Source organism: Hermetia illucens, chromosome 5 (assembly GCF_905115235.1).
Source record: "Hermetia illucens chromosome 5, iHerIll2.2.curated.20191125, whole genome shotgun sequence".
In the NCBI taxonomy this organism is placed as follows: Eukaryota; Metazoa; Arthropoda; class Insecta; order Diptera; family Stratiomyidae; genus Hermetia; species Hermetia illucens.
This window is the reverse complement of record NC_051853.1, coordinates 12642213-12659023: the sequence shown is the minus strand read 5'-3', so window position 1 is coordinate 12659023 and position 16811 is coordinate 12642213. Positions and strand designations below refer to the sequence as shown.

General features: G+C 40.9%; 1 protein-coding gene across 4 annotated transcripts in view; it reads right to left on the bottom strand.

Annotated features, from left to right (window-relative positions):
• The window catches only part of LOC119658436 (protein amalgam), a 174249-nt gene that overhangs the window by 156042 nt on the left and 1396 nt on the right, over positions 1-16811 (bottom strand). The gene's annotated exons all lie outside the window — the stretch shown is intronic.

Below are 16811 nucleotides of genomic sequence, written 5' to 3'. Positions count from 1 at the left end.
GGTCACTTACCATTGACTTCGATATTTAGAGCAATCTTGGCAAGTGAATTATCGTTAGTGCAAATCACGTGACTATACCATCGAAGATGCCTTTACCGCAGTTTTCCACGATCGGTGCAACCGCACATCTATGGCGGAAATCCTCATTTTGGAGGTGATCAAAACGTGTTATGCCACTGGTCCAACGCAACATCTTCGTCTCCATTACCACAAGACGCCCTTCATTGTCTTTTACAGTCTTCTAATACTCAGAACTATACAGAGCGACAGGGCGAACGACATTGCGGTAAATTTTAGATTTGAGACGTTCGCTGATACGTCGATCACAAAGGACACCAGTTGTGAAATGCCACTTCATCTAGATTGCGTTAATGCGTGAAGCAATTTCATTACGTAGTTCTTCATTGGCTGATAGCATTGACCCGAGATATTTAATTCGCTCAGTGCTGAACAAGTTACTGAAGCTGACAGCACTGGGCGAATTAAATATCTCGAGTCAGTGCTATCAGCCAATGGAGAACTGCGTTATGCTCCTTACATAGAAAAGCACAAAACCTTTTAACATTTTATACCGCGTTAAGCGTCTAATTGCCCGACTTGTTTTTCTTTTAATTTACTATATACCACAAAATTCCGCCACTTTTAAATTCATTGCTTTCGCTGCAAATTGCACAGCCATATGCGTGACCATGTTAAGTACCAACAGATGCATTTTCCATAGCGAATCATCTTGGGGAATTACAAAGCATTTATATATGTAAGCGTTGCTACGAAAGAGCAGAAATCAGACATCGTTGGCTTGTTGTTGACAGAGTGCATGAAATTACATACTTGCTGGAAAAAACGCTGCTGATGCTTTCTCTTTGATTCTCTTTTGCGAATGAAGATGGGGGGAAAAAACGTTTGGTAGTCAGGTGTGTTACTCAGGACTTATTTTTCTGGCTGTGGTTTTTTCGTAAAAATTTCTTTACAGATTATGCAATTTGAGAACCCGTTGGTAAATTTTAGAATTTTCAAAGAGTTATCGTCATGGCAGATAAAAAATGGTACCAAGACGTCAATATCATACAAAGAAGGGAACGGGCAGTTCCTGGAGAAAAGTAGAGTCCGAGAATCAAGCCGGATATCCTCCCCAAGAATACAATGACGTGTTTTTAGTGGGACTAGAAGGGTACAGTACATTGGAAAATAATAGTACGGTCAACAAGGAGCTCTTCATCGCCCAGCTGTTCCGTATAATTTAAGCAATTCAGCAGAAAACAATCGAACAACAAGGCCAAATCGTACTGTTTTACGAAAATGCTTGGGCCAATGTTAGCCATGTTGTCAAAGTCGCCCCCCAAGAGCTCGAATAGGAGATCTTTCACAGCCCGCCATACTCTTCAGATTTTGTGCCATTGGGTTTCTATCTTTTTCGCTCCCTGTCGAGCAAAATGATACGTTATTTCCTTTCCAGAGATGGTGACTTCTACAAATGATCCAACCAATTCTTCAACACAATATTGGACAATTTTTGAATGATTCCTCCTCCGCAGGAGGGCGTGTTTAAATTGACTCTACAATTTTTTCTGTTCTTGCTGTCAAAATTTTTGACGCTTATTGAGGAACAATTTGAACAGTGACCAGCTTCTAGTTTTCCCTCTCCATGCGCCCGGTCGAAGCGATATTTTCTTATTTTACATTTCCAGTTTCCCATCAGAGATATTTCTTTTTGTATTTCAGGTTCCGGTGCGATCCTCAGCTTCAAATTAAAGGGCCCGCAAATACCTTGATAATGACTTGAAATGGACTGAAATGGCCAAAAGGACAACTTTCCCTATTCCTGAGCCTGACCAGTACAAAGACGTGCATAGACATACCAAAGGAACTCTACAGTGGAGTTGCTTCATTTGCGGGTGGAGCTTGAAGGCGAGTTTTGCCTTTTCTTCTGATTTCTGGGATATCCCTGTCCCCTTGCTTGACTGCGACAAACTCGAATGATCTTTGGCCCATCCCCCAACCTCAGAAGTTATCACATTATTATATATGAGTGTCGACAAATAATACATATTTGTCTTTGTATCTTTTTCAAAAAATGCTCTTAAGTCTGTTTTTTAAGACAGTTTGATTAGGGAATCGGTACCAAGGGTGATCTTTTTGAGCATCTCTGTTGCGTCAGAGATGCTTGTATTCATCTTTGTGTTTATCCTACTATTATAGGCTTATCACGTGCACATCGTATGTGCGGTGATAGTGAATCTGAAGTCCAATCTCATTACAATTGGGACAAAAAAATAAAAAATAACAACGAAGAAGATACCCTGTGTTCCATAAAGTGGTGAATTAGATATATGCAAATCGAGAACGTAGCTTCAGGTTAAGTTTAGAGTTGATTTAAAGTTGGTTCCAGTTTTGTTTTAGATAAGTTTGGCAAATCTGGTCGAAAAATCACCAAACAGAAAAGTTTCTCTTTAAAATATCCTTTCAGGTTTACATTTCAACTGACCTGAATATTTTAAAAAATCAGAAGTCGCCAGGAGCCGATGGAATTACTGCCGAATTGGTTAAATATGGAGGCGACCAGTTATACCAAGTGGTTCATCAACTTGTGCTCAAGGTATGGGACAGTGAATCAATGCCTGACGATTGGCAACGAGGCATTATCTGTCTCATACATAAAAAGGGAGATATCACACAGTGCAGCAATTATAGAGGTATCACGTTGCTGAGTACCATCTATAAGATATTCTCCACTATCTTGTTAGGCCGGATAGCTCCATACGCCCAGAAGATCATTGGCCCATACCAAAGAGGCTTCACTCCAGGCAAATCAGCGACAGATCAGATTTTCTCTGTGCGGCAAGCGACGGAAAAACTGTTGGAATATGGACAACAGTTGCACCATCTATTCATCGACTTTAAAGCCGCCTATGATAGCATAGCCAGAGTGAAACTGTACACGGCCATGAGAGAATTCGGTATCCCGACGAAATTATTAAGACTGACTAGGCTAACCCTGACTAATGTGCGAGGCCAGATAAAAGCAGCAGGATCACTCTCAAGACCATTCGACATCAACAACGGTCTACGACAAGGGGATGCCCTATCATGCGTCCTCTTTAACCTGGCCCTCGAGAAAGTGATCCGTGATGCTGAGGTAAATGCAAGAGGTACAATCCTCTTCAAGTCCACCCAACTACTGGCCTATGCTGACGATATCGACATCATGGGAAGAACCACCCGAGACGCACAGACTGCCTTCATCCAGATCGAGCAGGCGGCGATCGTCGCGAGATCTTGGGCTGCACATCAATGAAGGCAAGACAAAATATATGGTGGCAACGTTAGCACCAAAAACTAAGCAACCAACAGTATCAAACCGCACTGGTCAAACACGAAGAAGAATAAGGATAGGAGAATACAACTTTGAGACCGTTGACAATTTCTCCTATCTAGGGTTGAAAATCATAACCGATAACAGCTACGATGATGAAATCCGCGCACGGTTGTTGTCAGCCAACAGAGCCTATTTCAGCTTACAAAAACTGTTCCGCTCGAAACGTCTGACCATAGGGTCAAAGCTGTTACTGTACAAGACTATGATCTTGCCAGTCCTCATGTATTCCTCGGAAACTTGGGTTCTTAGCAAGAAAAATTGCGAACTCTTGGCCGCGTTCGAGAGAAGAATCCTCTGAAGAATTTTTGGCCCCCTATATAAGGATGGACGATTCCATGACCGTCCGGTTGTGGATAAAATCCGTCTCAATAGGTTACGGTGGGTGAGTCACTTAATCCGTATGGATGAGGATGATCCCACCCGGAAAGTCTATAAGGGCAGTATATATGGTAGAAAAAAAAGACGAGGCAGACCCTGCCTAAGATGGAGCGATGGCGTAGGTCAGGACGCCAGACAGCTTTTGAGGATATCGAATTGGTGGACCTCGGTGCAAAACCGGTATGTCTGGAGTTCCTTTTTAAGGCAGGCCTAGACCGGATACCGGTTGTTGCGCCGTTGATGATGATGATGAAGGTGGAACTTATTGTGGATGCACTAGCTCTCAACAGATTGCAGCCTGGATTGAAGAATGTCTCCATCGGATTGACTGTTGATAGTATTATACATTTTCGGGTCATCGGCATAGAACAGGTGAGGAATATCGGATAACACGCGGTGTAAATTCGAAATGAAGATGTTAAGGAGCAGAGAAGCCAAGTGACTACTTTGTGGTACTCTAAAATTCACGAGAACTCATTTGGATAGTCGCTCTTCAAACTTCACAAACTGAACTCATGAAGATAGGACTGGAACTAGCAGACTAAGAAGCCCGATACACCAAAATCGCGTAGTTTACCCAACGACCCTTTCGAAGTCCGTATAGACCACGTCAATTTGGTTTCCTTCTTCCAACTCGTAGAGGACATCAGAATCTAGAATAATTAGATTTGTGGAGGTCGACCTACCTTTTCTAAATCCATGTTGCTGCTCGTTGAGACGGGGGTCGATGCCAGGTTTGAGTTTATCACAGGCACAGCTTCTCAAAGAGTTTAGGGATTGCTGACAAAATAGCGATTCCTCAATAATTTCCGACAAACTTTCTATCGCCACTCTTGTAGATAGGCGTGAGATTGGAGGATTTCCACGAGGATGGGAAGATGCCCATTGAGAGCGATTTGTTAAAGATTATGTACATGGGAGTCGTCAATTGATCAACGCATTGTACTAAAAAGTAGGGGCCAGGCCGGGACCTTTGTTGACGTTGAGTTCCTGAAGAGCTTCGTGGATCTCTTCCCGGCTCAAAAGTATTCCATCGATAAGGGATTCCTCTTGAAAGCGTATCGTACTGTCCTTTTAAATCATCTCTGATGTCGTAGTCACTTTTGATGGCTTTATCGATTTTATTTCTTTGGTTACATAACTACCTCAAATTATTATCAAGTCAGAGTTCTAAGGGTCTATTGTGTTTCCTTATTTTGGGTACGTAACTGCTGATGGCGTGGAAGATTATCTTATAGAAGAAGGCAACGGAGCCATCTAGATCCGCTGTTAATAGAGAACTGGTCCAATCTATGCTGTTTAAATAATGTATAATGCTCTCATAGTCAGCATTCAAAAAATCGAATTCAATTTCGTTATTGTACGATAGGGTAAAGGGATAATCTATGGAGGAGAGTTCAACTGTAAGGGCAGAGTAATGAAGAGAGTTAAAGAAAAGGTTCTCGGCGTCAGTAGTTGAGCTAACCCCCACTTCGTCATAGGCATTGATAAAGATTATGTCTAACCATTTTCCATTTTGATAAGGTTTTGGGATTATTTTCTGTAAATCATTACTATAAAAGGTTGAAGGTTGAAGTCGATGGGATCATGAAAGTTAACTCAGAGGAGGCGGTTTTGGCTTTCGTCGGTGATGAACCTAATGTTCGGGCGATTGTAGTCTTCGAACATGATTATCCGGTTATCATTTTCCAATGAAGCAGTATCACTGCTGAAGAAATACTGTCAATTACTTTATTATTATAAATAACTAAACGTAAACAATTCCAATATAGAGGTAGTGTTTGCCTAAGAGGACTCTAACGAATTCGCATTGTGGATAGCAATGAAAACACCGTCTCCTTTGCAAATACAAGTGTTAGTATAATTTCTGTCAGCTCTATAGATAGTCCAATTACTAACAAGGATTTCCTCGTTTTTGTACGAGTCTTTCAGCCAAGTCTCGATAACAGCAAGGAAGGAGGAAGGGACCAACGCACTGATATACATACGTGAATTTTGTAGAATGACACGTAAGGGATCGTAGCGTTGATAGGACCCCCCACATTCCGGGCCTGAGTAGTGCAGAGGCGTCCAAGCACGTGTCGACCGAGCGCTCCAATTGAGCTTCAGTATTCGCGGGCGGACCTTCACGGTCAATTTCGCCAACTTTTTTGGTTTTTGAAGTAGCTCTTCCCTCTAGGTCATTTTCGACCACTCATGATGGCCGTATGACCAACGCGAAATCCCTATAACACATTACAGATATACTGAAGTTACCAAAAGGAAAACCTCCCCCATCCCCGACTCTGGCTAGTATAACTAGAGGCGTGCAAGCACGTGTCAGAGGAACTCTACAGTGAAATTGCATCAATTGCGGGAGGAACTTCAAGGTAAGTTTCGCCGTTTTTTTTTTATTTCTGGGATGGCTCTGCTTCCTTGCTTGACTGCAAGAAACTCGAATGATTTTTTTCCTATCCGCCAAACTCAGAAGTTTTTATTTCCAGTCATTATTCACTGGATCACAGGACACACAGGATATCGAACACTTCTGTTGTGTTAATGACAAGAACGGTACTTTACTTACCAACCGTCGAGTCGCAACGGATAGATGGCAAGAATACTTCAAGCAGATTTCAACTGAAGAATCTGCTCATCCTCCACTTCCACAATCATTGCCGACATTTGGACCAGTTCCACCAGTCAGCGCAACTGAAGTCGAGGAGGCAATAAAACAAATGAAATCGGGAAAAGCAACAGGACCTGACGACATCGCATCTGAGCTCTGGAAAGCGAAGAGCTGGGACCCAACACTGTGGCTCAGTGAATTCTTTAACCGGGTTATTCAGGAAGGAAGAGCACCAACTGACTGGCAAGAAAGTACCACTGTTCCAATATGGAAAAAGAAAGGTACTCCAACAGAGAATGTTAAAATTACCGTCCGATTCGATTACTTTCCCATACCATGGAGATTTTTGAACGCATTCTTGACAACCGTATTCGCGAAATCGTTGAAATAACCGTAAATCAAACCGGATTTGTTAAAAACTGCGGAACTACTGACGCAATACACGCTGCGCGGTTACTCAAAGAGAAACACTGTGAGAAGCACCGCCCTCTTTACATTGCCTTTCTGGATCTAGAGAAAGCGTTTGACCGTCTACCACATGAACTCATCTGGTATGCTTTACGACAACACTTCGTGCCAGAAGAACTCGTGCGCTGGGTTCAATTGCTCGACCATGATCCGAAAAGTAAATTTCGAAGTATGGCGGGTGTATCAAAACCGCTTCGTGTCTCTGTTGGAGTTCATCAAGGAAGTGCCCTCTCACCACTCCTCTTTGTCCTTGTTATGGACACCGTCACACGGGATATCCTATGTCCAGCGCCCCACACACTGCTTTATGCAGACGATGTTTTCCTAGCATCTGATAGCAAAAATAATCTCGAGCAACTTGTTCAAAAATGGAATGATCGCCTCATGCAACATGGTCTCAGATTGAATTTAAACAAAACTGAATTTTTGACGACCGATCCACATGAAACTGACACAATCACTGTCAGCGACAGTGATCTGCCCAGAACTGGGCTATTTAATTAACTCGGGTCAACGCTATCAGCCAATGGAGAACTGCGTTATGAAATTGCTTCACGCATTAACGCAACCTGGATGAAGTGGCGTTCCACAACTGGTGTCCTTTGTGATCGACGTATCAACGAACGTCTCAAATCTAAAATTTACCGCAATGTCGTCCGTCCAGTCGCTGTCTGTGGTTCTGAGTGTTGGCCAACTATAAAAAACAATGAACGGCGTCTTGCGGTAATGAAGACGAAAATATTACGTTGGACTAGTGGCGTGACACGGTTTAGATCACATCCTAAATGAAGATATCCGCGATCGTTATGTGGTTGCATCGATCGTGCAAAAATTGCGAGAGAGACGTCCTCGATGGTATAGTCACGCAATTCGTGCTAACGAGAATTCACTTGCCAAGATTGGTCTGAACATCGAAGTCGATGGTAAACGACCAAAAGGCCGGCCCAAACAACGGTGGCTTGATACACTGGATGTGGATCGAAAAGTCTCGAGACCCCCCAAACCAGACATTCGATAGAGTTAACTGGCGAAACCGATCACGACGAGCCGACCCCGCTTGTGAACGGGAGCAAGGCTGAAGAAAAAGGAGAAATAAGAGGGGTACATTCGTCAGTCACATCAACAAGAATTTTGCCGTCACGTACAGTTTGCCAATAGTATCTCAGTGAAAAGTTATTTTGGTTTTCAATAATTAACCCTGACAGAAATTTTTACTGGATTTTCGTCTTTTTCGCCAATTTTAGAAGCTCCGATTTTTTGCTCTGGGTTCGGAGCAGGATCCATTTGACTTGCACTCCCCAGCATACATTCGCTGGCAAACTCCATGAACTCGATATCTGATTCTGTATTCAGAGTAAGTTTTCGTTTTGACATCTACAATGTATGTACTTATATTGGGAAGACAAATCCCGCATAACAACATATTGGCCCTAATTGCCCCATATAGAAACAATTTTTGGGACTCTATATCCCATTGCAGGACCTGTAGTTTCGCAGCATGCAGATCACTTTCCCTTTGCCTTGCACCGAACTAAGTCCACTTGTATGTGTTGTGTATACAGTATTTTTCCCTCCCTTGATGTCTAGCACTTCCATTATTCCCCTTTTAAATTCCTGATTCCCAGTGTCAGGTGCCACTCTCGCGTCGGTAGGAAAACCCTGTACAAAATGTGGATGGAAGACTGATCACATGAGAGACTTCAAGAATTTGGTTCGTCTGTTTACTCATTAAATCATGACAAGAGCGCAGACCATGTGCATGAAAATGTATGACCCAGGACTCCATTACGGATTCCAAATCCTTCATAGTTTAGATCCCTGAGAAACACCGAGTAGAAATTTCATCCAACGTTAATACTTTTATTCGGAGCAGGTGGCCGGTATCGAGGTAGAAGATGAATGGAATGTTGAGAGGAAAATCGAAGAGCATTATGTTGACGAAAGAGATCGTTAGTGTCATATTGAACAACGGAGGATCTACTAACATTTATGATCATCAATTTGGTAAGACCCCGGATTGGACAGAAGTTTCATGATGTTTTGAGCAAGCATCATCCTTACCCAGGCTTCGATGTGAACCCAGCTCCAATTCAAAACGCGGTTCCAACTCCTCCAAATTCGACTATGCATAAACCAGGAATATCAACAAATGTACTCAAAGGAAAACTAGTTAGTCCAAAGAAGCACCACGTTACTTAAGAAGAGGTCCACGATGCATCAGATAACGCGGGTACAACGGAGGTTCCAGTTAAATCGGCAGTCCAGTAAGGAGCAAATGCATGTTACCGAGGGGTGATAGTTTTAGATCGACATTGATGAATGATCTTTCGGATTTATTGAGACATTCGGAAGATCTGTAGGAACTCCGATAGTAGTACGGAATAAAGAATATGTCGACAGTACTATAACTGAATGTAACGCCTAAACATTATTACTGAAGAGAAATTTAACATAAAGGTCTTAATAATACAATGAGAAAATTTGAAAGTTCATTATTGAAAGGAAGTAAGGATCCAAAAACATTATCTTCAAAGCCGAGAGAATATTTTCCGAGTTATCAGCTATGAAGGAAAGGATTGCATCATCCAAAAAAGTCCTTATATGGATTAAAAGAAGGTGGATCTTGTAGTCACCGTTGTTTGAACGAAGAGATACACATTTTTAGGGCAGAACCGACCTTTGGAAAACCAGTATTTACGCAAATATTTTTGTTGTTATTGTCTATGTCAATGACTCAATATGCTCTAAAGAAACCGCTGAATAAACGACGAGTTCTACAAGTTATTGAAAAAATTATTTTCCGCCAATGACTAAGGTGACATATTATCTTGTTGAAGAGTCGAGTTTTTTTTGTAATACGTCAGCTATCATCAAGACATACTTCAAGACATTTTGGATCGATTCAAAATGTGGTCACCCTATCCATTTGACCTAGGAGCCAAGGTGTCAAAGGTAGATGAGGAGAGAATATTTCTTTCATTAGTGTCAACAACGTTTAAGTCAGCTTAATAGCTTTTTTGGGACGACTTAACCTTACACAAAATTATTACTTATTTGTAAATGATCATTTTAATTCCCTTTTTGAGATTTTTACCAGCAAACTATTCGAATTTTGAATTCCTTGAAACCCTAAAACCTATTCAAACATCACCATATTCTTTGGCGGGTGACGATAGAAAAAAAAAAGTGTTTTTGGTAGTCAGGTGCTCGAAAATTACTTTTTTGGTTGTTTTTTTTTTACGTCAAAAATTTTTCTCCGGATTGTGCAATTTGGCACATGTCACTTTTACATAGGTGAGCCCATGGTTGTCTCATGAGACATGAGCTCAATGCTGAGAACAGCTAAAGGCAATTACCTCTGAGCGTCTTGCCTGCCACAGAGTGAGACGTGGATTCAAACAACCTTTCTAGTACGAAATTGTCACGCCGGATAAGAAATGGTACCTAAACGTCAATATAAGGCCGTGAAGGGAACGGGAGGCTTCAGGAGAAACACAAATGCCGTGAGTCAAGCAGGACTTCCACTCAAAGAAAACAATGATTTGTGTTTAGAGGGACTAGAAATGTACAGCGCATTGAAAAATGATTGAAAAAAACAGTATGGTTAACAAGGAGTTTTACATCGCTCAGTTGTACCGCGAAAATTACGCAATTCAGCTGAAGAGAACCATTACGAAAACCCTAAGCCTTACGTTATCCAAGTTATCATTGGTATTTCCAATATTTTCTTTTCAAATTCCTAAATGTCATTCCGACTTCGCATTCTACAAAGAAACATTATGGTATTATAAGCACCGATTCGTGAATGATTATTTTAATACCTTTCTTGAAATTTGCTGCCACGAGATCCTATCATTTTTTAAATCCCCGAAACTTTAAAACCTATTTAACATCATTCAATTCTAGTAGAACAATTTTCAAATACCATAAATGGCACTTAATATTTTGCTTGTTTTTATTTTACCAATTCCAAAGCCCTATATGCCCTATATGAGGTGAGGCAGCGTCTGATGAGTTGCCTCTGCCCTGGACGAAACCGTCAGTCAGAAATTTTTGATTTTTTCAATTCTTAATGCTTGGGGTGCTACGCTCCAATACTAGGGATCCATGGACTAAAAAACGAGGGAGTAAGTTGCTCCTCATTTAGTCCGGTCCACCATCAAGTGGATGGGGACTTAGGACCCCGCAGATCCTAAACAACAACCTAGCTTTAGTCTAGCTTAGACTACAACGACTGGTGTTTTAAGTCCAATATAACTCGCAACCTTGTCGTGTTTTTGCGATGATAAAAGGGAGCGTCTTTCCACCTGTTGGCACTTTCGGTCACGCTGCTCCCAGGGCAGAGGTGAGGCAGCGTCTGATGAGTTGCCTCTGCCCTGGACGAAACCGTCAGTCAAAAATTTTTGATTTTTCCAATCCCTATATGCACGTTTATTCCATATCCAAGCGAATGCATTTTGCATAGCGAATCTTCTAGGGAAATTGTGAAACATTTATACATGCAAATATTGGTGCGAAAAAGCTGTACGTAATTACTTGCTCGAGAAAATAGCACTAATGTTATAGAAATAAACATTTTTGACAGTCAGGTGTGCCGAGAAAATGTAACTATTTTTTTTTTTTGTGGATTTTTCACGCAAAAAGTTGCTCGCTATTAAGTTTCGGACTTTTCAGGACGTTGTTATCGTTATTTGAACAGACAGCGATTTAGAATTAGCTAAACGTGTTTCTGATTATTTATTTGCGCTCAGAATACGTATTATACAAAATTGATTTAGAGATATGTTTGAATGAGGACTCCTCGCGAATTCACAAGACGTGTTTAATTAGATTCTGTTATTTTTCGATTCCCGGCCGTCCAGCGATTATCAAAAGAACAACAAAATGCCAAGGAAGGGCGAGCACCGCAAAGGCCTCCTTAATATCTGAGGTAAGGGAAGCATCGATTAAGGATGCGATCCATCGTGGATCTTCCCTCTCGATCGCAGACCGCAAATATCGAATTTTCCGGTTCTATGCGGGCGGCCGGGGCGGTATTTTTCCCCCATTTTCAGCTTCGCCTGCGATCTTTCTTTTCATTCCAGCATCGAATTAAAAAACAGGCAAATACCTTGATAATGACTTGAGATGGGCTAAAGTGACCAAGTGACCAAAAGGAACGCCTCCCCTATTCCCGAGTCTGGCTTGTACAAAGGCGTGCAAACACGTGTCAAAGAAACTCTACCGTGGAGTTACCTCATTTATGGGCGGACTTCCAAGGTCAGTTTCATCGTTTCTTTAGATTTCTGGGATAGCTTTCTCTGGACCCTATCCTCAGAAGTCATTAAATTACTTTCACCAAATCATTTATCGGCATCAAACCGGGATATCTAGTGTTCCTTACTAAAACAGGCCTAGACCGGAAACCAATTTTTACGTGGTATTCGACGTAAAAAATGCATTCAATACTGCAAAATGGGCGAAAATCGTAGAGGCTCTAACCAAACTACAGGCTCCGAAGTATATTGTACCCATCGTTGTTGCATTTCTTCTAGGAAGAAGATTATACTGCGACTAGGATGATGGGCTGAAATTATTCCCGATAACGTGCGGCGTACCACAGGGCTCTGTCTTGAATCCCTTACTGTGGATAATTATGTACGATAGAGTATTGACGCTACACCTTCCTAACGGCCTGACAACCATTGTCTTTGCGGACGATAGCGGGGTAACAGTAGTTGGAAAACGCTTAGACAAGATCGAAATCTGCGCAAATGAAGTTATATGGTTGGTCAATTACTGGTTGAAAAAGACTGGCCTATCACCTACTGAACATAAAACGGAGCTAGTGCTAATCAGCAAAAGAAGAAAGGACACAACCTGATCATCGAAGGTTTTATGAATGTTTTCTTCAACTCTTTCCGAGACTTATGGTTAAGATCATAGACGATAATCTTCTGGTCTACTAGGTCGACTCCTCTCACAATGTTGAGCGATTATTTTCTTTTTTATCGGGTAATTTCAATCAACTTCTACAAAAGATGGAGAATGGTCATTCGATGCAAACGATAACTCATCTGACGCCGCCTCACTCTTACTCTGAGAGCAGCCTGATGGAGATGGTTACTAGGTTAGGTACTTTATTTAATAATGTAATGGAGTACTGTGTCCGACATCTATTTGGGTGCTATCCTAGAGAGAGGGAGGGATCCATGGACCAGAAACAGTGGAAAGAAGAGGATTGAGGACTTCTAAGTCCGTATCCACTTAGTCGGACCGGACCAAATGGAGAGTAACTGACTCCCACCTTTTCTGTTTACTCCTCAAATCAAACCAGGAGCACAGCTAAATTTGAACCATGTGCGAGCAGCACTAAGTAGAAATTTCGCACGATCTGCAATGCTTGGAAAAGTCTAAAACGGAGAAGAAGGTCAATATTTTTAGATTTTTAGTCGGAGCAGGTGACTGATATCGTCTAGGCAAATGATGAATTAAATGTCAACAGGAGAATCACTAGCATGAACAACGAGGGACCGACAACTTTCAACATCACTATGTTGGGGGGAAGCCAATTCGACAGAAATTTCAGAATGCTTTGAGAGAACGTAACCCTTTTCTGAGCTTCAATGTAAATCCAGCTTCAATGTAAATCCAACTTCAATTCCAGATGCCATTCCAACTCGAAATCCTCCAACTTCGACAAAGCATAAATCAGGAAGATTGATAAAGGTACTCAAAATAAAACCAGTTAGTCCAAAGAACCATCACGCTATTGAAGAGGAGATCGAGGATGGTTCAGGCTTTTGTCCAGAAAGATGAGTGAAATTTTTTTGTTCAATATTAAAGAATGAGATTTCGGATTTGTTGGCGCGTCCGGAAGATCTGTCAGAAATCGAATAGTCCTGAGGAATAAAGATAGTACTGATGGTTCTAAACCTAAATAAAAAGGTAGAAACCGATTTTCTCAACGTCCTGGAATGGAGAGACCTTCACTCATGTGGCGCATTCCAGCTCATTTGATCCGTCGTAGTACAACTTCGTCTGAACGAAGACTTCCACAAAGGTAGACCCAACTTCCGGAATGCAAGCGTCTACGTAAACAGTAAAGATGGCGATTGGTTTGCAATTATTCTTTACATCAATAACTCTATTTGCCCTCAATAAACTTGAAGAGAAATGACGAGTTCTATCAAATCTTGAGAAAATCATTTCAGGCCAATGACTAAGGCGATACATCATACTGTTTGAGAGTCAAGTTTTCTTGTAATTCGTCTGCAATCACCATAAGTCAACGAGGGTATACCCTAGACACTTTTTCAATAGATTCAGAATATCTTCATACAACACAGTTGGTACATTATTTAACCCAGGAACGAAGGTGTCGCAAGTAGATACAAGTCGCGGAGTGTTCATGTCACCCGCGTGAACGGTGTTTAAGTCAATTTGATAGCTGTTTTGGTCCTACTTAACATTACTCTATTATAAATAATCATTTTAATTCCATTTTTTTTCTTTTAATTTATACCACAAAATATATCCACTTTTAAATTCATTGCTTTCCCTGCAAATTGCACAGCCATATGCGTGTCCATGTTATGCACTAGCAGATGCATTTTGCATAGCGAATCATCTTGGGAAATTAGAAAGCATTTATGTAAATAGACATTGCTACGAAAGAGCAGAACGCAGACAGTAAGCTTGTAAGGTTGCTGGTAAATTTCAGATTTTTCAGAGTTATTGTTATTATTCGTGCCAATAACGATTTAATCTAAGCTGAACATGTTTTTTATTACTTACTTATGTTAAATCAAAATATTGGGTTGTTTAATATGTTCGTAGCGTTTTCTAATTTCTTCCATTTAAAGACTTTTTTCTTTATTTGGTAAAATATTTATAGTCATTCAGAAGAACTTTTTCTGCTCTACAAAAGTGTGGTAATCGTTCTTTTTGAGTAGGCTCAAGTTATTAGTGAATGAAGATTGTCGTCAAGTAAGTCGTGAGATGGCCGAAGTAATGAGCCGTGATCACTTAACCACCTTTATTCAATCGGACTTGCAGAAAACTCGAAAACATGAGGTCTCACGAACTCAACGAAGAGAACAAGGAAATGCGCCCTCAAATTAAATTGCCTCTAAACGTCTTGCCTGCCATCGAGGGACAGGGGAGGAGTTAAGTAGGTCTCCCACCGTAAGAATACAATGATCTGTTTTCAGTGGGACAAGAAAGGTATAGTGCATTGGAAAATAATAGTACCGTCAACAAGGAGCTCTACCTCGCCCAGCTTTTCCCCGTAAATTAAGGAATTCAGCACAAAAAAAACCAACCAACAAAAAAAAATGCTTGGCCCCATGTTATCCAATCCATCAAAGCCGCATTCTAAGAGCTGTGGAAGGTTCTTCACTGACCGACATACTCTTCAGATTTTGTGCCAATGGGTTTCGACACAAGTCTAGACAATTTTTGGAGGATTCCTTTTCGCAGGAGTGCGTGTTTAACTAGGCTCTACAATTTTTCAAGTCGTGGCTGTTCAAATTTGTAATGATAATTGAGAGAATTTTTGGGGGGGGGGGGGGGGGGGATGCCTAGAAAACAAAAAGAAACATACCCCATTTTATAGTCTAGGGATAACAAGGAGTGATAGGAACTTGCAAAGCTGTGCCTCCTCAAAGTCTGCGCCATGGGAAACGTCGATCGGGAATATGATCCATCATTCCATTTTCGATCGTGCCACTAGGGTTTCAAGTTTTCCCCCTTTCTGAGTCCGGTCGATGCGATATTTTTTTTATTTTAATTTTTAGCTTCGCCTCAGCGATATTTCGTTTTGTATTTCAAGTTCGGTTACAATCCTGAGCAGCAAGTTAAAGGGCCGTGGAATACCTTGATAATGAATTGAACTGGAGCGAAGTGACCAAAAGGACCAGCTCCTCCATTCCTGAATCTGGCGTGGAAGCACATGTCAAAGGAACTCTACAGTGAAGTTCCATTAACTATGGGCGGACCGAAGATGAGTTTCGCCGTTTCTTGAGTTTTCTAGGATATCCCTGTTCCCTTGCTTGACTGCGACAAACTCGAATGATCTTTAAAAATTAAAATTAAAAATTTTTTGTATGACAAACTAAAGTTGAAAAACGCAGTCATAACATGTGTTCCCGACAATTGGGGCAACTGACTGACCAAATTTTCTCGGTGACTTAAAAAAATTCATCACCATCTTACCCCCAAACATCGAGACATATCATACTGGTTTTGTATCTTTCTTCAAAAAATGCTGTTAGATCTGGTTTTTGGGACAGTTTGGCTAGGAAATCGGTGCTATGGGCGATCTTTTTGAGCATCGTTGTTGCGTCATAGATGGCTGTATTCATCTTTGTGCTTGTCCCAATATTATTGGCTTATCACTTGCACATCGTATGTGCGATGATAGTGAATCTGAAGTCCAATCGCATTACAATTGGGACAAGAAAATAAAAATTAACACCGAAGAAGATACCTTGTGCTCCACAAAGAGGTGAATTGGAGATATGCAAATCGAGAACGTAGCTTCAGGTTAAGTTTAAAGTTGATTTAAAGTTGGTTCCAGTTTTGTTTTAGATAAGTTTGGCAAATCTAGTCGAAAAATCCCCAAACAGAAAACTTTCTCTTTAAAATATCCTTTTTGGTTTATATTCCAATTGAGTTGAATATTTTATATTTGAACTTCTCAAAATTTAAGTTGAATTAAATAATCGAAAAAGAGAAAGAACCACAAATCAAGGATTTTCTCAATATCCTGTGAATCGATAAGAGCAAGGAACTTATAAATATTCGATCAAAAATCGTCACATTTATAATTTATGTGATATTCCTGAAAGTATTTGCTTCTGAAAATTGCAACCTACACTAAGTCGACATTCAATTTTCATTACAATCGACACACAAATAGAGGTATATGTTTGTATATAATATTATATTCCAAGTTTGTTATCAAACACAAAACCATCCCTCACTTCCTCAGACGTTCCATGC